Source organism: Phyllobates terribilis, unplaced genomic scaffold, assembly GCF_046119375.1.
Source record: "Phyllobates terribilis strain yellow unplaced genomic scaffold, ASM4611937v1 Scaffold_7__3_contigs__length_470593459, whole genome shotgun sequence".
In the NCBI taxonomy this organism is placed as follows: domain Eukaryota; kingdom Metazoa; phylum Chordata; class Amphibia; order Anura; family Dendrobatidae; genus Phyllobates; species Phyllobates terribilis.
In genome coordinates, this window is record NW_027362767.1 from 251,421,671 (window position 1) to 251,449,006 (window position 27,336).

Genomic DNA, 27,336 nt, shown 5'->3' on the forward strand with positions numbered 1-27,336 from the left:
TGTACATAGGGAACGGTATTATAGTAGTTATATTCTTGTACATAGGGAACGGTATTATAGTAGTTATATGCTTGTACATAGGAGCAGTATTATAGTAGTTATATTCCTGTACATAGCGAGCACTATTATAGTACTTAAATTCTTCTACATAGGGGCAGTATTATAGTAGTTAACTTCTTCTACATAGGAGGCAGTATTATAGTAGTTATATTCTTGTACATAGGAGCAGTATTATAGTAGTTATATTCTTGTATGTAGGAGCAGTATTATAGTAGTTATATGCTTGTACGCAGGGGCAGTATTATAGTAGTTATATTCTTGCACATAGGGAACAGTATTATAGTAGTTATATTCTTGTAGACAGGGAGCAGTATTATAGTAGTTTTATTCTTATACATAGGGGCAGTATTATAGTAGTTATATTCTTGTACATAGGGAGCAGTATTATAGTAGTTATATTCTTGTACATAGGGAGCAGTATTATAGTAGTTATATTCTTGTACATAGGAGTATTATAGTAGTTATATTCTTGTACATAGGAGTATTATAGTAGTTATATTCTTGTACATAGAAGGCAGTATTATAGTAGTTATATTCTTGTACATAGGGAGCAGTATTATAGTAGTTATATTCTTGTACATAGAAAACAGTATTATAGTAGTTATAATCTTGTACATAGGGGACAGTATTCCAGCAGTTATATTCTTGTACACAGGGAGCAGTATTATAGTAGTTATATTCTTATACATCGGGGGCAGTATTATAGTAGTTATATTCTTATACATAGGGGCAGTATTATAGTAGTTATATTCTTGTACATAGGGAGCAGTTTTATAGTAGGTATATTCTTGTACGTAGGAGTATTATAGTAGTTATATTCTTGCACATAGGGAGCAGTATTATAGTAATTATATTCTTGTACATAGAAAACAGTATTATAGCAGTTATAATCTTGTACATAGGGGCAGTATTATAGTAGTTATACTCTTGTACACAGGGAGCAGGATTATAGTAGTTATATTCTTATACATAGGGGGCAGTATTATAGTAGTTATATTCTTGTACATAGGGAGCAGTATTCTAGTAGGTTTATTCTTGTACATAGGGAGCAGTATTATAGTAGTTATATTCTTGTACATAGGAGTGTTATAGTAGTTATATTCTTATACATAGGAAGCAGTATTATAGTAGTTATAATCTTGTACATAGGGAGCAGTATTATAGTAGTTATATTCTTGTACATAGGGAACAGTAATATAGTAGTTATATTCTTGTACATAGGAGGAGTTTTATAGTAGTTATATTCTTGTACATAGGGCCAGTATTATAGTAGTTATATTCTTGTACATAGGGGCAGTATTATAGTAGTTATATTCTTGTATATAGGGCAAGTATTATAGTAGTTATATTCTTGTACATAGGGGGCAGTACTATAGTAGTTATATTCTTGTACATAGGGAGCAGTATTATAGTAGTTATATTCTTGTACATAGGAGAAGTATTATAGTAGTAATATTCTTGTACATAGGGGCAGTATTATAGCAGTTATATTCTTGTACATAGGGGCAGAATTATACTAGTTATATTCTTGTACATAGGGGACAGTACTATAGTAGATATATTCTTGTACACAGGGAGCAGTTTTATAGTAGTTATATTCTTGTATATAGGAGCAGTATTATAGTAGTTATATTCATGTACATAGGGGCAGTATTACAGTAGTTATATTCTTGTACATAGGGGCAGTATTATAGTAGTTATATTCTTGTACATAGGGAGCAGTATTATAGTAGTTATATTCTTGTACATAGGAGTATTATAGTAGTTATATTCTTGTACATAGGAGGTCGGTATTATAGTAGTTGTATTCTTGTACATAGAGGGCAGTATTATAGTAGTTATATTATTGTACATATAAGCCGTGTTATAGCAGTTATATTATTGTACATAGGAGCAGTATTATAGTAGTTATATTCTTGTACATAGGGCAGTATTATAGTAGTTATATTCTTGTACATAGGGAGTAGTATTATAGTAGTTATATTCTTGTACATAGGAGTATTATAGTAGTTATCTTCTTGTACATAGGAGTGTTATAGTAGTTATATTTGTAATGCACACGACCGGGCTGAGTGGCGTGTGCGTGTATATGTAGTGATTCCACTGGACCGTGCCGGAGAGTGAATGCCTGGAGGGGCGTAACTAAGTATCCACCCGATCCGACCAGGGTCGCACGACGGCATACGACGCCAGTGCACCAAGGAGAAACCGAGCAGAGGGACCAGGTGCTACTCCAGGACAGACCCCGGACACGGCTGTTGACCCACACAGGGAAATACAGGAACAGGCAGGTTAGGCTGGCACACAGACTGCTGGATATAGGCAGACACGGCTAGTATGCAGACTGGCGGATGCTGGTAAGCACGACTGGTATGCAGGCAGGGAGGTACTGGCAGGTACGACAGGTTGGAGCACCGAGTGGATAGGACCCAGTACAGACTGGGACTCAGGAACAGAACCGCAGATGCAGTGGACAAACACAGCAGAGTGAGGCCGCCCAGAGCGGCGAGCAAGAGCAGAACAAGACGAGACCGCCTGGAGCGGTGAGCGAGAGAAGAGCAGGACAAGGCCGCCTGGAGCGGTGAGCGAGAGAGGAGCAGGACGAGACTGCCGAAGCAGCGAGCAAAGGGTCAGAGCAGAGCGAGACTGCCGGAGCAGCGAGCAAAGGGTCAGAGCAGAGCGAGACTGCCGGAGCAGCGAGCAAAGGGTCAGAGCAGAGCGAGACTGCCGGAGCAGCGAGCAAAGGGTCAGAGCAGAGCGAGACTGCCGGAGCAGCGAGCAAAGGGTCAGAGCAGAGCGAGACTGCCGGAGCAGCGAGCAAAGGGTCAGAGCAGAGCGAGACTGCCGGAGCAGCGAGCAAAGGGTCAGAGCAGAGCGAGACTGCCGGAGCAGCGAGCAAAGGGTCAGAGCAGAGCGAGACTGCCGGAGCAGCGAGTAAAGGGTCAGAGCAGAGCGAGACTGCCGGAGCAGCGAGCAAAGGGTCAGAGCAGAGCGAGACTGTCGGAGCAGCGAGCAAAGGGTCAGAGCAGAGCGAGACTGCCGGAGCAGCGAGCAAAGGGTCAGAGCAGAGCGAGACTGCCGGAGCAGCGAGCAAAGGGTCAGAGCAGAGCGAGACTGCCGGAACAGCGAGCAAAGGGTCAGAGCAGAGCGAGACTGCCGGAGCAGCGAGCAAAGGGTCAGAGCAGAGCGAGACTGCCGGAGCAGCGAGCAAAGGGTCAGAGCAGAGCGAGACTGCCGGAGCAGCGAGCAAAGGGTCAGAGCAGAGCGAGACTGCCGGAGCAATGAGCAAGGCAGAGCAGAGCGGAAACCGCAGCAGTGGTGAGCAAGGCAGAGCAGGCAAGAATCGCCGGAGCGGTGAGCAAGGCAGAGCAGAGGGGACAGGGCTCTGCTCACACGGAACAGACTGGAAGGGAAAGGCAGAACCAGGTACACACAAGATACTTGCAATGAAGTAGCAAGTGCACTCTAAACTCACAAACGGGAGTACAGGGACAACGAGTAGGAGTTAGGTACGGGATCAGATTCTGCAGGAAAAGGGAAGGTACGGACATAGAGAAAAACAGGTAACAGGCTAGGAGAGTATTCAGACAAGAACAGACACAGCAGCAAGATACGGGAGCAGGTCTAGGTATGCGGCCCCTAGAAGGCGGAACGAACAGGCTAGGAGCGTGTTCAGACAGGAACAGGCAAGACACAGGAACTGATACCGCAAGGCAGGAAACATAGACAGGACCTGGCACATCAGTGACTAGAAGCCAACTGACAGAACACAATGCTCAGGCAAGAATTCCAGGAATGAGCTGGGTTAAATACCAGGTGACAGACAGCAATAGACTGAGGACGCACAAGGGGTGTGCCCACAGCAGCTACAAGAAGCAGGAAGTGATCGGGCGCCGCCCTTAAGCAGAAGGAACAGAGGCAAGCAGACAGCATGGAGGAAAGCCAGAGTGATAGTCTGGACTGGAAATCAAGTGCGCGCTCTTGCACAGTGGGAGATGGACCACTATGCAAGGACACTGCCAGGTATGTTACAATATTCTTATACATAGGAGGCAGTATTATAGTAGTTATATTCTTGTACATAGGGAGCAGTATTATAGCAGTTATATTCTTGTACATAGGAGCAGTATTATAGTAGTTATATTCTTGTACATAGGGAACAGTATTATAGTAGTTATATTCTTGTACATAGGAGCAGTATTATAGTAGTTTTATTCTTGTACATAGGGCCAGTATTATAGCAGTTATATTCTTGTACATAGGGGGCAGTATTATAGTAGTTATATTCTTGTACATAGGGCAAGTATTAGAGTAGTTATATTCTTGTACATAGGGGGCAGTACTATAGTAGTTTTATTCTTGTACATAGGAGCAGTATTATAGTATTTATATTCTTGTACATAGGAGAAGTATTATAGTAGTAATATTCTTGTATATAGGGGCAGTATTATAGCAGTTATATTCTTGTACATAGGGGCAGTATTATAGTAGTTATATTCTTGTACATAGGGGACAGTACTATTGTAGATATATTCTTGTACACAGGGAGCAGTATTATATTGTTATATTCTTGTATATGGGAGCAGTATTATAGTAGTTACATTCATGCACACAGGAGCAGTATTATAGTAGTTATACTCTTGTACATAGGGAGCAGTATTATAGTAGTTATATTCTTGTACATAGGAGTATTATAGTAGTTATATTCTTGTACATAGGAAGCGGTATTATAGTAGTTATACACTTGTACAAAGGGAGCAGTATTATAGTAGTTATATTTTTATACATAGGGGGCAGTATTATAGTAGTTATATTCTTGTACATAGGGAACAGTATTACAGTAGTTATATTCTTGTACATAGGAGCAGTAATATAGTAGCTATATTCTTGTACATAAGGGCAATATTATAGTAGTTATATTCTTGTACATAGGGGCAGTATTATAGTAGTTATATTCTTGTACATAGGGGACAGTATTATAGTAGTTATATTCTTGTACACAGGGAGCAGTATTATAGTAGCTATATTCTTATACATAGGGGCAGTATTATAGTAGTTATATTCTTGTACATAGGGAGCAGTATTATAGCAGTTTTATTCTTGTACATAGGGGCAGTATTATAGTAGTTATATTCTTGTACATAGGAGGCAGTATTATAGTAGTTATATTCTTGTACATAGGAGAGGTATAATTGTAGTTATATTATTGAACATAGGGGCAGTGTTATGCACGCGCCCGGGCTGACTGGCGTGTGCGCGATTTAGTGATTCCACTGTGCCATGAACCGGAGAGTACCTGGAGGGGCATAACTAAGTATCAACCCGATCCGAACAAGGTCGCACGACGGCTACGACGCCGTGCACCAGGGAGGAACCGAGCAGAGGGACCAGGTGCTACTCCAGGCCAGACCCCGGACACGGCTGTTGACCCACACCGGGGAATACAGGAACAGGCAGGTTAGGCTGGCACACAGACAGGTGGGTATTGGCAGGCACAGCTGGCATGCAGACAGGTGGGCACTGGCAGGCACGGCTGGAGTGCAGACAGGAGGATACTGACAGGCACGGCTGGTATGCAGACAGGAGGGTACTGACAATTACGGCTGGCGTGCAGACGGGGAGGTACTAGCAGGTTGGAGCACAGGCTGGATAGGGTCCAGTACAGACTGGGATTCAGGAACAGAACCGCAGATGCGGCAGACAAGCAGAGCAGAGAGGAACCGCCGGAGCGGTGGGCAAGGCGGAGCAGAGAGGAACCGCCGGAGCGGTTAGAAAGGCAGAGCAGGCAGGAACCGCCGGAGTGGTGAGCAAGGCAGAGCAGGCAGGAACCGCCGGCGCGGTGAGCAAGGCAGAGCAGACAGGAACCGCCGGAGCGGTGAGCAAGGCAGAGCAGGCAGGAACCGCCGGAGCGGTGAGCAAGGCAGAGCAGGCAGGAACCGCCGGAGCGGTGAGCAAGGCAGAGCAGGCAGGAACCGCCGGAGCGGTGAGTAAGGCAGAGCAGGCAGGAACCGCCAGAGCGGTGAGCAAGGCAGAGCAGGCAGGAACCGCCGGAGCGGTGAACAAGGCAGAGCAGGCAGGAACCGCCGGAGCGGTGAGCAAGGCAGAGCAGGCAGGAACCGCCGGAGAAGTGAGCAAGGCAGAGCAGGCAGGAACCGCTGGAGCAGTGAGCAAGGCAGAGCAGGCAGGAACCGCCGGAGCGGTGAGCAAGGCAGAGCAGGCAGGAACCGCCGGAACGGTGAGCAAGGCTGAGCAGGCAGGTACCGCCGGAGCGGTGAGCAAGGCAGAGCAGGCAGGAACCGCCGGAGCGGTGAGTAAGGCAGAGCATGCAGGAACCGCCGGAGCGGTGAGTAAGGCAGAGCAGGCAGGAACCGCCGGAGTGGTAAGCAAGGCAGAGCAGGCAGGAACCGCCGGAGCGGTGAACAAGGCAGAGCAGGCAGGAACCGCCGGAGCGGTGCGCAAGGCAGAGCAGGCAGGAACCGCCAGAGCGGTGAGCAAGGCAGAGCAGGCAGGAACCGCTGGAGCGGTGAGCAAAGGCAAAGCAGAGGGGACAGGGCTCTATTCACACGGAGCAGACAGGAAGGGAAAGGCAGAACCAGATACACACAAGACACTTGCAATGAAGTAGGGAGTGGACTCTAAACTCACAAACGGAAGTACAGCGACAACGAGTAGGAGTTAGGTGCAGGTTCAGACTCTGCAGAAAAAGGGAAGGTACGGACATAGAGAAAAACAGGTAACAGACTAGGAGAGTGTTCAGACAGGAACTGAGTGTTCAGACAGGAACTGACACTGCAGCAAGATACAGGAGCGGGTCTGGGTATGCGGCCCCCAGAAGGCGGGACGAACAGGCTAGGAGCGTGTTCAGACTGGCCTGGAAATACAGCCTCCAGGAAGGCGGACAGACAGGCAAGAAAACACAGATAACAGATCTAGCTATGCGGCCCCTAGAAGGTGGGACGAATAGGCTAGGATCGTGTTCAGACTGGACTGGAAATACAGCCTCCAGGAAGGCGGACAGGCAAGAACAGAACAGGACAGGACCTGGCACATTCAGAGTCAAGGAGCACACTAAATGATAGAGTTGCTCAGGCACCAGCTTCCAGGTGAAGCTGGTTTAAATATCCAGTGACAGACAGCAATAGGCTGAGGACACATTAGGGGTGTGCCCACAGCAGCTACAAGAAACGGGAAGTAACCGGGCCGCCGCCCTAAGCAGTCAGAACAGAGACAAACAGACAGCATGAATAGAAGCCAGGCTAGCAGACTGGACTGAAGATCAAGTTTGCGATCTTGCATAGTGAGAGATGGTGCACCATGCAAGCCCACCACCAGGTATGTTACAGGCAGTATTATAGTTTTTATACTCATGAACATAGGGGCAGTATTATAGTAGTTATATTCTTGTACATAGGGGACAGTATTATAGTAGTTATATTCTTGTACAGAGGGGGCAGTATTATAGTAGTTATATTCTTGTACATAGAGGGCAGTATTATAGTAGTTATATTATTGTACATATAAGCAGTATTATAGTAGTTATATTATTGTACATAGGAGCAGTATTATAGCAGTTATATTCTTGTACATAGGGGCAGTATTATAGTAGTTATATTCTTGTACACAGGGGCAGTATTATAGTAGTTATATTCTTGTATATAGGGAGCAGTATTATAGTAGTTATATAATTGTACACAGGGGAGAGTATTATAGTAGTTATATTCATGTACATAGGGGCAGTATTATAGTAGTTATATTCTTGCACATACGGGCAGTATTATAGTAGTTATATTCTTGTACATAGAAGCAGCATTATAGTAGTTACATTCTAGTGCATAGGGGGCAGTATTATAGTAGTTATATTCTTGTACATAGGGGCAGTATTATAGTAGTTATATTCTTGTACATAGGGAGCAGTATTATAGTTGTTATATTCTTGTACATAAGAGTATTATAGTAGTTATATTCTTGTAAATAGGGGATAGTATTATAGTAGTTATATTCTTGTACACAGGGATCAGTATTATAGTAGTTATATTCTTATACATAGGGGCAGTATTATAGTAGTTATATTCTTGTACATAGGGAGCAGTATTATAGTAGTTTTATTCTTGTACATAGGGGCAGTGCTATAATAGTTATATTCTTGTACATAGGAGGCAGTATTATAGTAGTTATCTTCTTGTACATAGGAGCAGTATAATTGTAGCTAGATTCTTGTACATACGGGCAGTATTATAGTAGTTATATTCTTGTACATAGAAGCAGCATTATAGTAGTTACATTCTTGTGCATAGGGGGCAGTATTATAGTAGATATATTCTTGTACATAGGGGCAGTATTATAGTAGTTATATTCTTGTACATAAGGGCAGTATTATAGTAGTTATATTCTTGTACATAGGAGGCAGTATTATAGTAGTTATGTACTTGTACCCAGGGAGCATTATTATAGTAGTTATATTTTTATACTTAGGGGGCAGTATTATAATAGTTATATTCTTGTTCATAGGGAGCAGTATTATAGTACTTATATTCTTGTACATAGGGAACGGTATTATAGTAGTTATATTCTTGTACATAGGGAATGGTATTATAGTAGTTATATTCTTGTAGAATCATAGAATCATAGAATGGTAGAGTTGGAAGGGACCTCCTGGGTCATCTGGTCCAACCCCCTGCTCAAAGCAGGATTCACTAGATCATCTCAGACAGATGTCTGTCCAGCCTCTGTTTGAAGACGTCCATTGAAGGGGAACTCACCACCTCTCGTGGCAGCCTGTTCCACTCATTAATCACCCTAACTGTCAAAAAGTTTTTTCTAATATCTAATCTGTGTCTTCTCCCATTTAGTTTCATCCCATTGCTTCTAGTCTTTCCTTGTGCAAATGAGAATAAAGATGATCCTTCTACAATGTGACAGCCCTTGACATATTTGTAGACAGCTATTAAGTCTCCTCTCAGTCTTCTTTTTTGCAAGCTAAACATTCCCAAATCCTGCAACCGTTCCTCATAGGACATGGTTTGCAGACCAGTCACCATTCTGGTCGCTCTTCTCTGAACTTGCTCCAGTTTGTCTATGTCTTTTTTAAAATGTGGTGCCCAAAACTGTACACAGTATTCCAAATGAGGTCTGACCAAAGAGGAGTAAAGACCGATAATGACTTCACGTGATCTAGACTGTATGCTTCTGTTAATACATCCCAGAATTGTATTTGCCTTTTTTGCTGCTGCATCACACTGTTGACTCATGTTCAGTCTATGATCTATTAGTATACCTAAGTCTTTTTCACATGTACTGTTGCTTAGCTCTATTCCTCCCATTCTGTATATGCTTTTTTCATTTTTATTGCCCAGATGTAGTACTTTGCATTTTTCCCTGTTAAAAACCATTCTGTTGGTTGCTGCCCACTGCTCCAGTTTATTTAGGTCTTTTTGAATCCTCTCTCTCTCTTCTCTAGTATTAGCTATCCCTCCTAGCTTTGTGTCATCAGCAAATTTAATCAGTTTACCCTCAATTCCTTCATCTAAATCATTGATAAAGATGTTGAACAATACAGGTCCCAGGACGGAGCCCTGTGGTACCCCACTTGAGACATTCATCCAGCTGGATGTGAAGCCATTTACAACCACCCTTTGAGTCCGATCACTAAGCCAGTTATGAATCCACCTAACAGTTGCCTGGTCCATTGCATACTTGGTCATTTTTTCAATAAGGATGGTGTGAGATACTTTGTCAAATGCTTTGCTGAAGTCAAGATATACTATATCTACAGCATTTCCCTGATCCACCCAGTCAGTGATTCTGTCATAGAAGGAAATTAAGTTAGTCTGACATGACTTGTTAGTTACAAACCCATGCTGACTCTGGTTAATCACTTCATTCTTATCCATGTACTTACATACATGTTGTTTAATAATTTGTTCAAAGATCTTTCCTGGTATAGAAGTCAGACTCACCGGCCTATAGTTCCCTGGGTCCACCTTCTTCCCCTTTTTGAAGATAGGAACAACATTTGCTCTTCTCCAGTCTTCTGGGACTTCTCCTGTTCTCCAAGAATTTTCAAAGATTATGGAGAGTGGTTCTAAAATTTCTTCTACGATCTCCTTCAGTACTCTGGGGTGTAATTCATCTGGACCTGGAGACTTGAACTCATTTATGTTAGCTAAATATTCCCTCACAATCTTTCTGTTTACAGATAACTTGGATTCCTCTATTCCTTTAAAAGGACAGTGAAGATCAGTTGATGTTACATTTTCTTTCTGAGAGAAAACAGATGCAAAATAGGAATTAAAAAGTTCGGCCTTCTCAACATCCTCTCTTACCATTTCTCCATTTTCATCCTGTAAAAATCCTATAGCATCTTTGACTTTTCTTTTACTTTTGACATACCCCCAAAATCCTTTTTTATTGCTTTTGACATCTCTTGCAAGCCTTAATTCATTGTCAGCTTTAGCTAACCTGATACGTGCCCTGCAGGATCTGCAGACTGCATTATAATCTTCTTTAGATATGCCTCCCTCTTTCCATTTAATAAACATTTCTTTCTTTCTTTTTAGCATGTGTTTAAGTTCTGTGTTCATCCATCCTGGTTTCCTTAAATGCTTCCCATTCTTCCTACTTTTCGGGATTGTTAACGATTGTGCTTTGAGAATCTCATTTTTAAAAATTTCCCATTCTTCCTGGACATTTTTGTCCTTAAGGACATCCAGCCATTGGATCCCTCCTATTCTCTTTCTGAGTCTCTTAAAATCTGCCTTTCTAAAATCTAACCTTGAAGTCTGAGTCTTCACATGTCTTCCTCCTCTAGTTATCCAAAATTCTATAATAGCATGATCGCTGCCTCCTAGGGTCCCAGCCACCTTTACCTCCTCAACCATTTCCTCCCTGTTTATAAGGATTAGATCCAAAGTAGCAGATCCCCTTGTTTTCTCCCCTACCTTTTGGAAGATAAAGTTGTCAGCAAGAGAGGATAAGAATTTGCTTGACCTGTTAGTTTTACTTGAGAGAGATTCCCAACAAATGTCTGGATAGTTGAAATCTCCCATGACCACTACGTCATATTTTTTGGAGAACTTGGTCATTTGATACATAAAGAGTTCATCCATATCTTCAGCTTGCCCAGGTGGCCTGTAGTAAATGCCTACAATGGTGTCCTTTCCGTTGTTCTCTCCTTGTATTCTTACCCAAACAGTTTCCACAGAACTCCCAGTCTCTGAAGCTTCAATCTCTGTGCAGATATACGCTTTTCTAACATACAATGCAACACCTCCTCCTCGTTTATCAAGTCTGTTTCTTGCAAATAAGTTGTATCCTTTTAGCCTTTTATTCCAATCATGTGTATCGTCCCACCAAGTTTCAGTGATTCCAATGACATCATATTCCTTTTCCTGCATTAGTAGTTCCAATTCTCCTTGTTTGTTGCCCATGCTTTGTGCATTTGTATAAAAACATTTTAGTTTGTGATTGGTTTCTCTTCCTCCCATATTTTTATTATTTAAATTGTTTTGTCTTTGTTCTTCCTTTCCACTTCCAGTAGCAGAGATCTCAATAGTATTTGTCAGCTGTATGGCTTTTTCTGGCCTTTTGCTTCCCTTCCCACATTGTTCTAGTTTAAAGCTCTTCTGATGAGTGTAGCAAGGCGACTTCCAAATACATGTTTTCCAGTCTTCGTAAGGTGCACCCCATCTCTAGCAAGTAGTCCATCGTATAGGTAATTCATTCCGTGATCCAGAAATCCAAATCCTTGTTGACGGCACCATCGACGTAGCCAGTTGTTCACCTGTAGAATCTTATTCCACCTCATTGTTCCATGGCCATCCACTGGGAGGATGGATGAGAAGACCACCTGCGCTCCCAATTCTTTCACTTTCTTGCCTAAGTCTTCAAAGTCACTGCAGATGGTTTCCAGGTCCTTTCTTGCGGTGTCATTTGTCCCCACATGTATTAGCAGGAATGGGTAGTGATCTGTAGGTCTGAAGAGTCTTGATATCCTGTCAGACACATCTTTAATTTTTGCTCCTGGAAGACAGCACATTTCTCTTGAGGTTATGTCTGGTCTGCAGATAGCGGCCTCTGTTCCTCTTAACAGGGAATCCCTCATGACCACCACTCTCCGTTTTTTCTTCACAACATTCTTCTTTCTCCATCCAGGAGGATTCTGAGGGCTTACAAGGTTATTCATTGCTGGCAAAGTCTTATTTTGCTGTATTTCTTCATGGTTCTCCTGCGTGAGAGCCTGGTACTGGTTCCTGAGCAGTATGGGTGCTGACTGCCTCTGGATCCTCCTGCTTCTGTGGGTCACATGCTTCCATTCCTCTGTTTCATCAGGTGCAGTTCGAATTTCTTCTCTTTCTGAATCATGAAGAGATAATTCTGCTCCGTCTAAGAACTCTTCACCTTCCTTAATGATTTTCAAGGTAGTTAACCTCTCTTCTAGATTTCGCAACTTTTCCTCCAACAGGGACACAAGCTTGCATTTCTGGCATGTGAAGTTTGGCTTTTCCACTGGCAAGTCTGTGAACATGTAGCAGGATATGCAGCTCACCAAATGGCTCCTGGACTCTTCCATGTTCTTATTGTTAATGTTCTGAAAACAGTGAAAAAAGCTTAAAAAAAAGGCTTCAAAATGCGCGCGCCTACCGGCGCGCGGTTTACCGATGTCCTCTTTTCAGCTCCAACGGCCAAAATACAGTGTTCTTTGAGCTCGCGGAGACTCTTTACTTACCCCAAAATGCAGTGGGAATATGCAAATTATCTCCTCAGGACTCCTCCCCTGGTTTTTGTACATAGGAGCAGTATTATAGTAGTTATATTCTTCTACATAAGGGCAGTATTATAGTAGTTATATTCTTGCACATAGGGGTCAGTATTATAGTAGTCATATTCTTGTACACAGGGGGCAGTATTATAGTAGTTATATTCTTATACATAGGGGCAGTATTATAGTAGTTATATTCTTGTACATAGGGAGCAGTATTATAGTACTTATATTCTTGTACATAGGGGCAGTATTATAGTTTTTATATTCTTGTACATAGGAGGCAGTATTATAGTAGTTATATTCTTGTACATAGGAGCTGTATTATAGTAGTTATATTCTTGTACATAGGAGTATTATAGTAGTTATATTCTTGTACATAGAAGGCAGTATTATAGTAGTTATATTCTTGTACATAGGAGTATTATAATAGTTATATTCTTTTACAGAGGGAGCAGTATTATAGTAGTTATATTCTTGTACATAGAGGGCAGTATTATGGTAGTTATATTATTGTACATATAAGCAGTATTATAGTAGTTATATTATTGTACATAGGAGCAGTATTATAGTAGTTATATTCTTGTTCATAGGGGCAGTATTATAGTTATATTCTTGTACATAGGGGCGGTATTATAGTAGTTATATTGTTGTACATAGGGAACAGTATTATAGTAGTTATTTTCTTGTACAGAGGGAGCAGTATTATAGTAGTTATATTCTTGTACATAGAGGGCAGTATTATAGTAGTTATATTATTGTACATATAAGCAGTATTATAGTAGTTATATTATTGTACATAGGAGCAGTATTATAGTAGTTATATTCATGTACATAGGGGCAGTATTATAGTAGTTATATTCTTGTACATATGAGGCAGTATTATAGTAGTTACATACTTGTACATAGGGAGCAGTATTATAGTAGCTATATTTTTATACATAAGGGACAGTATTATAGTAGTTATATTCTTGTACATAGGGAGCAGTATTATAGAAGTTATATTCTTGTACAAAGGGAGCAGTGTTATAGTAGTTATATTCTTGTACATAGGGAACAGTATTATAGTAGTTATATTCTTGTACATAGGAGCAGTATTATAGTAGTTATATTCTTGTACATAGGGAGCAGTATTATAGTAGTTATATTCTTGAAAATAGGAGCAGTATTATAGTAATTTTATTCTTGTGCATAGAAGCAGTATTATAGTAGTTATATTCTTGTACACAGGGGGCAGTTTTATAGTAGTTATATTCTTGTACATAGGAGCAGTATTATAGTAGTTATATTCTTGTACATAGGGGCAGTATTATAGTAGTTTTATTCTTGTACATAGGGAGCAGTATTATAGTAGTTATATTCTTGAAAATAGGAGCAGTATTATAGTAGTTATATTCTTGTACATAGGAGCAGTATTATAGTAGTTATATTCTTGTACATAGGGGCAGTATTATAGTAGTTATATTCTTGAAAATAGGAGCAGTATTATAGTAATTTTATTCTTGTACATAGGAGCAGTATTATCGTAGTTATATTCTTGTACATAGGGGGCAGTATTATAGTTGTTATTGTCTTGTACATAGGAGCAGTATTATAGTAGTTATATTCTTGTACATAGGGGGAAGTATTATAGTAGTTTTATTCTTGTACATAGGGAGCAGTATTATAGTAGTTATATTCTTGTACATAGGAGCAGTATTATCGTAGTTATATTCTTGTACATAGGGGGCAGTATTATAGTAGTTATCGTCTTGTACATAGGAGCAGTATTATAGTAGTTATATTCTTGTACATAGGGGGAAGTATTATAGTAGTTTTATTCTTGTACATAGGGCGCAGTATTATAGTAGTTATATTCTTGTGCATAGGAGCAGTATTATAGTAGTTAGACAGGAGGGGAATGACTGCATGGTTGGACAACATGCAGTATTGTTTTTGGAATTTGAAACCATTGAGACACATAGGTCTACATAAAAGATGTATACACAAAAATGGTACTTTTTGTTTCTTTTCAAGACTAGTTGAGAAATAATAGACCCTGCAAACAAGCAGACATCCCCTTTCAAGGAGTGTCTGCAAAATCCCTGCATCTGTCTTTCCTCAATTGATCTCTCCATAATTCTCTCCGACTTGAAGAAATGATGGCTGATATAAGCGCTCCAGGAGACGGAGTACAGCAGGGTAGATGGCAGGCGGCTCTGGGCGACCTCACATCAGCTGATGTCTGGATCCCTAGATAACATTTCTGTAGGACTTTATGATATTAGGACGTTGTCCATGAAACAATGTGTTTCTGTAGTTTAAGTATGCAGGATACTATGTCTAAAAGGAACCGTCTGTAATCCCTTACAGGTGTCTTAGCAATGGCTTGCAGACGTCTCTGGCTGCTATCAGGTATGTTTTTTCCCATTTCTTCCTCAAATCATTCAATAACTGAGAGTGGAAAGGAAGCCGGGGGGATTTTTTTCTCCTTGTAGCAAGCAGCTGTGTGACAGAGCTCCACCTTCTGTTCTCTGAAGACTCCGAACAGCTGAGCTGGACATTGGGGAGACCAGAATGTTGTGGCTGCCACAGCTGTCCAGACATTTCTCAGACATATGAAGCCCTGATGCAGAAATGTAGCGTGCTGTATGGCACAGAACAAATGCAACATGGCAGAAAGCATAAACTGAAGAGGTTAAATTATAGATAAGGGACTCATAAAGGCGGACTCCACCTAAAATGTATAATAACGCCATTATTTTGTTAATAAAAAACATTATCTACCCTCAGCGAAAACCTTAACTTCTCATGTAAGTGACGCGCCCCTGGGCCTGCTGTGTCGCGCAGCGTCTCGCGCACGGGGGCTTACCCGGAACCGGATCAGATGAGGGTTGTAGTCTCCGAGTGGCGGGGACCCGGTCCGTGCCCAGGGAGTCAAACTCAGTGTGTGGCAGTCTTGATAGATGTTATTTGAGTGTCGACTACGCCACCCGTTGATTTGCAGCTATGGAGCTGCCGCTGCAGGGCAGACCGCTGAGGCCGGTGTAGAATTGTGCAGCGTGATAGTATAACCCCCAACGGGAGGGGTATGGCCTCAGGGCAGCCGACGTGGAAGATGGGGGTAGCAGGAACCACTCAGAGACGGTGCGGTGTAATTCAGGGTCTTTACTGGTAACAACGATAGACTCTCCCGGAGTACTTGCTAGCGAACGGGGCCTGGTCAGTCCTTGAGCAGATGGGATCTCCCCTGGCCAGGCGGAGTTGTAGGCCTCCCAAACTGACTGTACTCTTCTGGCTACCTTGCTAGAAGCGGATATAAGTAGCCCACGTCCCTGAGTGTACCGTGTGGTGCTCACCCGTATGGCCGGTGACTCGGGGCCTTCTAATGGCTTCCGCTCCACGATGGCGGTGCTGGTCCCACGCGTGTGACCGTGCCTTCGGGTTTCTGGGCCTGAGGACCTGAAATCCCCTGCCGGTCGGCTTCTGCTGCTGAGTAAGAGTTAGTCCCCACAGCCTCGGACGCCGGGTCCGGTAAAAAAGCTTCTCAGTCAGGGCGAGCTCTGCAGCTGCCAGCCCCTGACTCGTAGTAGTATTGCTCCCACTGAGCTTCTGCTGTTTCTTCCTATGACTGTTTCTCGTCTCTCCTTCTTCTCTACTTCCTAACCCTGCCTCAGCCCTAGGTTTATCTAGGGGAAGTTCTTCCCCTCCCAAGACTGGGCAGGAGGTGTGGCATGCACAGGATCCCTGACCAAAGGACCTCCCACCTGCTCTCAGACATAACATTACATTACTGTGGAAAACCAGACCCCTGGGGTGCCACATTCCCCCCTAGTGAAATTTAGTACTCCGGGACTAAACATTTTTTTTTTTTTTTTTAGAAAAACATAACAAGATATAACAATAACAATAAAGAAACACATAAAGGTGGTCACGGCATGTCCGTAACCGGGTGCAGTCTTTGAAGAAAGCAAGGTGTCCATTTCACCAAAACAGGGAGACGTAACCAGGTAGGGGTTTGTCCTGCCCCGAGTCCTTAACAGTCTTTAGTCCGTCCTGGGTTACGCTCCAACTATGTACAAGGATTCCCAGTAAATCCACCAAGGACTCCTACAAATAACTAGAAACACAAAATTATACACGAGCAACAATACACAGGTAAACATAAATAAAACAATTTATACACTTCAAATCCTCCAACGTGCGGGTAACTGGCCCCTAGTGGCCCTAGTGGACCTACGGAGCTGACTGCCTAGCCCTGAACTACAGGGTGTAGGAGCTGTCAAGGGTAAACTGGGCAGCTGTCTACCGGCTCTTTGGCTCACTAGGGATATGGCAGGCTCACTGCAAGCAGAGGGTTGATCCTCCTGGTCTGCGGGTGTGGGGTCTTCTGCCTCCTGGACCGGCTGTTCTTCCAGCTCTACCTGTTGCTCCGTAGGTGCTTGGGATGCTGGTTGGAGGAAGGTGAGTACGGGTACCACAACTGCACCATTGACTTGAGTCCAAGACCGAGGGAAGTCCCCGAGCACAGTACTAACCATATCTTCCCTTTCCTCTACGGGTCGATGGTCTTCTTGTTCCTCTTCAGGGTTCCTCAGTTGTTCGGGACACTTCTTCAGGTGGTCCCGGGATACAATGGCTGTGGTTTCCCCTCCGTCTTTACTGATGGTACAAACCTTCGGGTTCTCGTGGCTTGAGGGCAGTACGGTGTACGGGTCCTTCTCCCACTGGTCGTCCAACTTGTGGAGCCGTCTCTTCCTCTTCAAGACCTGCTCTCCGGGTACCAGGGGAACAGCGGGAGCATACTGGTTGTAAGTTGTCTCTTGTCTTTCCCTAGCCTGACAGAGACTTCGCTCCACGCTCTCCTGTACTCTCCGGTACTGCTGCTGCCTCTCTGTGTCCCAGTCTGCTTCTGGTGAAGTGTCCTCGGGTGTCAGGACTCCCATTTCCAGGTCAACAGGTAACTTACCAGGTCTTGCCCTCATTAGGTAAGCCGGGGTACAGTTGGTGGAACCTACCGGGATGTGGTTCTATAGGTCCACCAGATCGGGCAACTTCTCAGGCCACAGACTGCGTTCTTCCAGGGGCAACGTTTTTAGAAGATCCATTACCACCTGGTTCATTTTCTCACAAAGTCCATTAGTTTGCGGATGGTAGGGTGTCGTCCTTATCTTCCGGCAGCCATACAGATTGCAGAATTCCTGGAAGACCTCCGCTTCAAAGGCAGGTCCCTGGTCCGTCAGCACTTGGTCCGGGTACCCGTGTGGACGGCAGAAGTGCTGCTGGAAGGCTCTAGCTGCTGTTTGAGCCGTTAAGTCCTTGACGGGGACGACAACCAAGAACCGGGAGTAATGATCCACGATGGTTAACGCGTAGACGTAGCCACTTCTGCTTGGGGTCAGTTTTACATGATCCAAGGCTACCAGTTCCAACGGTTGCCGGGTGACGATGGACTGCAGGGGAGTCTTCGGGCTGGCACGGTCCTTCCTTCTCAGGTTGCACGGGCCACAGTCTCTGCACCACTTCTCAATGGTTCCCCTCATGCCTACCCAGTGGAATCGCTCGCGCAGCAGGAACTCCAGCTTCTTCCACCCGAAGTGTCCAGCTCCGTCGTGGTATGCCTCCATCACCATGGCTGCGTCTCTTCGTGGCACCACTACTTGCCAGAGTAGTTCATGCGTCCGGGAGTTAACCATTCTGCGGCACAACTTCCCCTTGTAAAGGAACAGTCGACTCTTCTCTGCCCATAGTTGTTTGGCTTCCTCCGGAGCGTCTGGTTCAAGGCAAGCCTCCGGGCGAGTCAGCATCTCCTTCACCAGTCGGACGGCAGGGTCGCTGTCTTGCGTTTCCGCCCAGTTGTAGTGAGGTAAGGGGTTCAACGTAGCAGCCTGCTTACTCCTTACCCGGTGGGAACACTGGATAGTCCCATGACGGTGGAACGCAGGGAGTTCAACTTCTTCCAGTCCCTCCGGATCTTCTCCTTCGTCCGGCAGGTTGGGCATCCTGGACAGGGCGTCCGCGTTGGTATTGGAGCGTCCGGCCCGGTATTTGATTGTGAACTCGTAGTTGGACAGACGGGCCATCCACCTCTGTTCCAGGGCACCGAGTCTTGCCGTGTCCAGGTGTGTCAACGGGTTGTTATCCGTGTACACGGTGAACCGGGAAGAAGCAAGGTAATGCTTAAAGCGCTCGGTGACTGCCCATACTACGGCCAGGAACTCTAGCTTAAATGAGCTGTAATTCTCGGGGTTCCTTTCGGTGGGTCGCAGCTTTCGGCTGGCGTAGGCGATTACTCGTTCCTTCCCCTGCTGGATCTGGGACAGTACGGCTCCTAGCCCGATGTTACTGGCGTCGGTGTAGAGGATAAAGGGCTGGCTATAATCCGGGTACGCCAGGATTTCGTCCCCCGTGAGGGCCATCTTCAGCTGGCGGAAGGACTCTTCTTCCAGCTCCTCCCATTTGAAGGGCGGCTTCTGGTTCTTGGCCTTCCGGGACTGGCCTATCAGAAGGTCCTGCATAGGTGCTGCCTTTTTGGCGAAACCGGGAATAAACCTTCGGTAGTAGCCTACCAACCCGAGGAACTGCCGCACTTCTTTTACGCTGGAGGGGCTTGGCCATTCCTTAATTGCGGTGATCTTATCAGGGTCGGGAGCCACTCCGTCAGCGCTCACCACGTGTCCCAGGTACTGCACCTTTGGTTTCAGGAGGTGACACTTGGAGGGTTTCACCTTTAGGCCGTAACTCGCCAGAGCTTCGAACACTTCCGCCAGGTGTTTCAGGTGGTCCTCATACGTCTTGGAATATACGATGACATCGTCCAGGTACAACAGGACCGTCTTGAAGTTTCTGTGGCCCAGACAACACTCCATTAGTCGTTGGAAGGTTCCTGGTGCGTTGCAGAGTCCGAACGGCATGCAGGTGAACTCGCTAAGTCCCATCGGGGTGGTGAATGCGGTCTTCTCCCGGTCCGCCTCTGCTACAGGAACCTGCCAGTACCCGCTAGTGAGATCCAAGGTAGAGAAGAAGTTAGCAGATCTTAAAGCAGCCAATGACTCCTCTATCCTTGGTAAGGGGTACGCATCCTTGTGTGTGATACGGTTGATTTTCCGGTAATCTACACACATCCTCATGGTGTTGTCTTTTTTTCTGACTAAGACTAGTGGAGCTGCCCAGGGGCTACAGCTATCCCTGATCACCCCAGCCTCCTTCATGTCTCTAAGCATCCCCTTGGCGTGTTGGTAGTGGGCAGGGGGTACGGGTCGATACCTCTCTTTTATAGGAGGATGGTCTCCCATGGGGATGTGGTGTTCTACCCCCTTGACTCGCCCGAAGTCTAACGGGTGTTTACTGAACACTCTCTCGTACTCTTGAACCACCCGATAGACTCCTTGTTTCTGGTGTGCGGGAGTGGAGTCAGTACCCAGATGTAGTTGCTGACACCAGTCCTCCATGTTTTTCTTAGAGCCGTTACCTTCCTCCGGGTGAGATGGAGGCAAGGGTTCCACAGATTGTATAGAATTTTGGTTAATGGTATATAATTTGGCTAGCGTGGCATACCGGGGCAGGTACACTTCCCTCTCCCCGATATTTATTATGCGAACGGGCACCCTCCCATGGCGTACATCAACCACCCCCCGTGCTGTCAAAATGGTGGGCCTACTGTCCGAGTAAACTGGTTCTACCATTGCCTGGTAATCCCTACCTCTCAGACCAATAGCTGCCCGGCACCAAATCATCATTTCACTTTTTGGGGGCATGGCAATAGGAAAAGGGTCACACATTCTTACGCTACCAATCTCACCGCCGGAGAGTTCCACCTGTTGCCGTCGCATCAGTGCCCGGATCTCTTTCTGGAGCACCCGCTGCTCGCCGGAGCTGGCGTTCTTGGCAACCTGCTGTAAAAGGAAAATCACCTCTGCAAGACAATTTTCAATTACATTAGTTCCTAGAGTTATTTTTGGGTGACTCTCATGTTTGTCAATATCTACAATGATCAGTCCCTGTGCTGCCAGTTCGACTCTACCGATTTTGATGGTCACCTCTTTAAATCCGATCTGTGGCACGGGCTGGCCATTGCTGGCGATGATACTCAAGTCGTCGTCAGGGTAGCGGGTAATATCCGAGTCATTCCAGTACTGCTTAAAGAGCACGTACGGGATGGTGGTGACCTGTGACCCGGTGTCCAGTAGGGCACTCATGGGAATGCCATCCAGTACCACAGGCAAGACTGGACGTCCTCCCACATATCTGTCGCGCCAGTTCGATGGGCCTGGTGATCTTTTTCCTGGGGGTTGGCCCTCTACCCCAGGTTGTGCCCGTTTAAAGAACAGTACCTTGCCATATGTCCGGGTTGATTGCAGCGGCGGCAGATGGGTCGTCCGTCTTCGCTGTATCGGTCACTGGGTCTTCCTCTGGCCGGTGGGGTCCTCCTTGGTCGACGCCACGGGATGTCCTCCGGTCCGGATGCCAGCTGGATCTTCCCTGGGGTGGAAACCTGTAAAGACTGCACAGTTCGGGTTAGCGCAGCAACGCTCTTAGCTAGCTCTTGGACCTGATGGTGTAGGTCTGGAGCCGGGTCATTGTCCAAAGCCTGCGCATCAGCTCCCACAGGCCCTGCCGACAAGGGCGCCGCCTCCTGGTGGTAAGTGATAGCTGGGCGCCTGTGGGTCACAACGCCACCCGGTGCCGGTTCTCGGAGCACCCGGATGGCTCTGTCCTTGAACTGTGCAAAGCCCAGATGGGGATCCTGTAAGGCCATCGCCCGCAACTGGGTTCGGTGGGCATTACAATATAGTCCCTCTATAAATTGTTCGGTCAACAGCCTGTCCTCGTTTCCCACTCCATCAGGGTCGGTCTGCTTAATGGCCCTCAGGGCCTCTTGTAGGTTTAGTGCATAGTCCCTTATACTCTCATGCGCTCGCTGCTTGCACCCGTAGAATCTAAGCTTAATCTCGGCTGAGGTGCGGGTATCAAAGGTATCCTTCAGCCGGGATAGTATCCCTGCGACAGTCTTCCTCCCAGGTGGCCAGGATTTTACTTCCCTTTTGGCTGCCCCGGTTAGTTGGGCCACCAGGATGCTCACTTTTTGCTCTTCTGTGAGGGGGTACACCTGGAAGAGGCTATCCAGCTTTTCTCTAAAGTCATGCAGGGTATGTGACTCCCCTGAGTACTGGGGTAGCCAAGCTGCTTCCGGGATATAGGGCATGGTGAAGGGCATAACTGCAGCAGCGGTGGCGCTGGCGGGGGTTGAGGCAGTGAAGCTCTCCTCCGCATCCGACATCTTCCTCCCCCCTAGTGGACCGTGGCCTACCTTGCGATGATCCTGTTCCGTAGGCCGCGGCTCCGCAGTAGATCGTCAGGGTTGAGGACCTTCCGTCGCGCTCCGGTGACGTCGGCGTCTGCTGGGCTCCTTCCAGGACCTTACGCAACGTCCGGACGTGAGGCGGGGCTTCAGTTCTCGCGCGCTTTCGGAGTCCACGCCCCTCTTCTTCCCGCGCGGCGTCCTCAAGACGGCGTCCAATGGCGGGAAAACTCCACGGATGGCGGGAAGAAGGTCGAAGATGGCGCCGGATGGCGGGAAAACTTCGCGGATGGCGGGAAGAAGGCAGAAGATGGCGCCGGATGGCGGGAAACCTCACCACTGGTAAGTTTGAACAGTCTTTGCTTTTCAGGCACGCAGTACCCGGTGGTTGCGGGCACGAAATCCTGCCGACTACGCCAAAGTTGACGCGCCCCTGGGCCTGCTGTGTCGCGCAGCGTCTCGCGCACGGGGGCTTACCCGGAACCGGATCAGATGAGGGTTGTAGTCTCCGAGTGGCGGGGACCCGGTCCGTGCCCAGGGAGTCAAACTCAGTGTGTGGCAGTCTTGATAGATGTTATTTGAGTGTCGACTACGCCACCCGTTGATTTGCAGCTATGGAGCTGCCGCTGCAGGGCAGACCGCTGAGGCCGGTGTAGAATTGTGCAGCGTGATAGTATAACCCCCAACGGGAGGGGTATGGCCTCAGGGCAGCCGACGTGGAAGATGGGGGTAGCAGGAACCACTCAGAGACGGTGCGGTGTAATTCAGGGTCTTTACTGGTAACAACGATAGACCCTCCCGGAGTACTTGCTAGTGAATGGGGCCTGGTCAGTCCTTGAGCAGATGGGATCTCCCCTGGCCAGGCGGAGTTGTAGGCCTCCCAAACTGACTGTACTCTTCTGGCTACCTTGCTAGAAGCGGATATAAGTAGCCCACGTCCCTGAGTGTACCGTGTGGTGCTCACCCGTATGGCCGGTGACTCGGGGCCTTCTAATGGCTTCCGCTCCACGATGGCGGTGCTGGTCCCACGCGTGTGACCGTGCCTTCGGGTTTCTGGGCCTGAGGACCTGAAATCCCCTGCCGGTCGGCTTCTGCTGCTGGGTAAGAGTTAGTCCCCACAGCCTCGGACGCCGGGTCCGGTAAGAAAGCTTCTCAGTCAGGGCGAGCTCTGCAGCTGCCAGCCCCTGACTCGTAGTAGTATTGCTCCCACTGAGCTTCTGCTGTTTCTTCCTATGACTGTTTCTCGTCTCTCCTTCTTCTCTACTTCCTAACCCTGCCTCAGCCCTAGGTTTATCTAGGGGAAGTTCTTCCCCTCCCAAGACTGGGCAGGAGGTGTGGCATGCACAGGATCCCTGACCAAAGGACCTCCCACCTGCTCTCAGACATAACATTACATTACTGTGGAAAACCAGACCCCTGGGGTGCCACATAAGAATTTGAGTCATCAGGGGGATAGAGATAGATAGATCATACTTGCCTACTCTCCCCGAATATCTGGGAACTTCTGGGAAAAAGGGGGACCTTCTAGAGTCCCGGAAAATTTGGCAAACCTCCTAGGTACTGCCACCTCCAGTATCCTCTAGAACATAAATGTCAAACTCAGGGCCATGGGCCAAATCTGGCCCGAAGGGTGGTTTTATTTGACCCGAGACACTAGAACCACCACCCATATGTGGGGCCTTTATTCTGTATGGAGGACTATGTGGGGCCCATTATACTGTATGGAGGACTATGTGGGGCCCATTATACTGTATAGAGGACTATGTGTGGCCATAATTCTGTATGGAGGACTATGTGAGGCCCATTATTATTATGGAGGACTATGTGGAGCCATTATTCTGTTTGGAGGACTTGTGGGGCCCATTATACTGTATGAAGGACTATGTGGGGCCTTTATTCTGTTTGGACGACTATGTGAGGCCCATTATACTGTATGGAGGACTATGTGGGGCCCATTATACTGTATGGAGGACTATGTGGGGCCCATTATTGTGTATGGAGGACTATGTGGGGCCTTTATTCTGTATGGAGGACTATGTGGGACCCATTATTCTGTATGGAGGACTATGTGGGGCCCATTATTCTATATGGAGGACTATGTGGGGCCCATTATACTGTATGGAGGACTATGTGGGGCCCATTATACTGTATTGAGGACTATGTGGGGCCCATTATACTGTATGGAGGACTATGTGGGGCCATTATTATGTATGGAAGACTATGTGGGACCAATTATTCTGTATGCAGGACTATGTGAGACCATTATTCTGTATAGAGGACTATGTGAGGCCCATTATTCTGTATGGAGGACTATGTGGAGCCTTTATTCCGTATGAAGGACTATGTGGGGCCCATTATACTGTATGGAGGACTATATGGGGCCATTATTATGTATGGAAGACTATGTGGGACCAATTATTCTTTATGGAGGACTATATGGGACCATTATTCTGTATAGAGAACTATGTGAGGCCCATTATTCTGTATGGAGGACTATGTGGGGCCCATAATACTGTATGGAGGACTATGTGGGGCCATTATTCTGTATGGAGGACTATGTGGGGCCCATTATTCTGTATGTAGGACTATATGGTTCCTCTTATTTTGTATGGAGGACTGTGGTGCCCATAATACTGTATGGAGGACTATGTGGGGCCCATTATTCTGTATGGAGGACTATGTGGGGCCTATTATATTGTATGGAGGACTGTGGTGCTCATTATACTGTATGGAGGACTATGTGTGGCCATTATTCTGTATGGAGGACTATGTGGGGCCTATTATACTGTATGGAGGACTATGTAGTGCCCATAATACTGTATGGAGGACTATGTGGGACCATTATACAGTATGGAGGACTATCTGGGGCCCATTATTCTGTATGGAGGACTATGTGGGGCCCATTATACTGTATGGAGGACTTTGTGTGGCCATTATTCTGTATGGAGGACTATGTGGGGCCCATTATTCTGTATGGAGGACTATGTGGGGCCCATTATACTGTATAGAGGACTATGTGTGGCCATTATTCTGTATGGAGGACTATGTGAGGCCCATTATTATTATGGATATCTATGTGGGGCCATCATTCTGTATTGAGGACCATGTGAGGCCCATTGTTATTATGGAGGATTATGTGGGGCCATTATTATGTGTGGAGGACTATGTGGGACCCATTATTCTGTATGGAGGACTATGTGGGACCATTATTCTGTATAGAGGATTTTGTGGTGCACATAATGCTCTATGGAGGACAAAGTGGGGCCCATTATTCTGTATGGAGTACTATGTGAGGTCCATTATTCTGTATGGAGGACTATGTGGGGCCATTATACTGTATGGAGTACTATGTGGGGCCTATTATTCAGTATGGAGGACTATGTGAGGCCCATTATTCTGTATGGAGGTCTATGTGGTGCCCATAATACTGTATGGAGGACTATGTGGGCCCATTATACTGTATGGAGGGCTATGTGGGGCCCATTACACTGTATGGAGGACTATGTGGGGCCCATTATACTGTATGGAGGACTATGTAGGGCCCATTATTCTGTATGGAGGACTATGCAGGGCCCATTATTCTGGAAGGAGGACTATGTGATGCCCATTGTAGCGTCGGCATCCCTGCCTCCTGCCAGACAGGGACGCCGTTCCCCTCACCTCTCCGCTCCGTGCCCGGCGGCTTCCTCCCGCTCTGCTGGCAGTGCGCGCTGCTTCCCGGCCTCTGTGCTTAGGGCGCGCGCGTGCGCTCCCCCTCTCTTAAAGGGGCCGCGCGCGCCGTCCTAAGGGGTCCCCGGCCAATGGCCGGAGGACCTCACCATATATAAGGCACCTCCTCCAAAATGGAGGTGCCCGAGCAATGTTGTTGCAAAGCCTTTCAACTCTGCTTCAGCCCTCAGGTCCCGTTACCAGTTACCTACCAGTCACCTGCCAGATTCCTGCTTGATACCTGCCTGATACCTGCCTGATATCTGCTTACCTGCTTGCTATCCTGTGGTCCGACAGTCTGCCTACCAGCACCTGCCAGTCTGTCTATGGATCAATCCGCCTGCGGACCAGGAAGTACCTGCCAGATACCTGCCGGATACCTGCCTGCCTGTCCAGAGACTCTTACTCGCTCACCTGGGAGCGCTCACCTGCTACCTGCCTGCTAGCCTACCTGGAGGCTTAGCCGTCACTTGCTGTGACCACCTGCCTGTCCAGAGACTCTTACTCGCTCACCTGGGAGCGCTTACCTGCTACCTACCTGCTAGCCTACCTGGAGGCTTAGCCGTCACTCGCTGTGACCACCTGCCTGTCCAGAGACTCTTGCCCGCTCACCTGGGAGCGCTCACCTGCTACCTGCCTGCTAGCCTACCTGGAGGCTTAGCCGTCACTCGCTGTGACCACCTGCCTGTCCAGAGACTCTTGCCCGCTCACCTGGGAGCGCTCACCTGCTACCAGCCTGCTAGCCTATCTAGAGACTCTTCCCTGCTGTCACTTGCCGTGACCACCTGCCCGTCTAGAGACTCTTTCCCTGCTGTCACTTGCTGTGACCACCTGCCCGTCTAGAGACTCTTACCCTGCTGTCACTTGCCGTGACCATCCGCCTGTCTAGAGACTGTCCCCGTCACTAGCCGTGACCTCCTGCCCTTTCTACCCAGAGACTGTCCCTGTCACTTGCCGTGACTACCTGCCCGCCTTCCCTGGGAGCCACCCGCTTCCTTACAAGGACTGCCCCTTTGTATAGTTGCTCAGAGGTTTCACCTCCCAGACCCATTACACCCATTATTCTTAATAGAGGACTATGTGGGGCCCATTATTCTGTATGGAGGACTATGTGGGGCCATTATTCTGTATGGAGGACTATGTGGGGCCCATTATTCTGCATGGAGGACTATGTGGGGCCCATTATTATGTATGAAGGACTATGTGGGGTCATTATTATGTATGGAGGATTATGTGGGGCCCATAATTCTGTATGGAGGACTATATGGGGCCCATTGTACTGTATGAGGGACTATGTGGTGCCCATTATTCTGAACAGAGGACTATGTGGGGCCCGTTATTCTGTATAGAGGATTATGTGGTGCCCACAATACTCTATGGAGGACTCTGTGGGGCCCTTTATTCTGTATGGAATACTATGTGAGGCCCATTATTCTGTATGGAGGACTATGTGGGGCCATTATACTGTATGGAGGGCTATGTGGGGCCCATTATTCTGTATGGAAGTCTATGTGAGGCCCATTATTCTGTA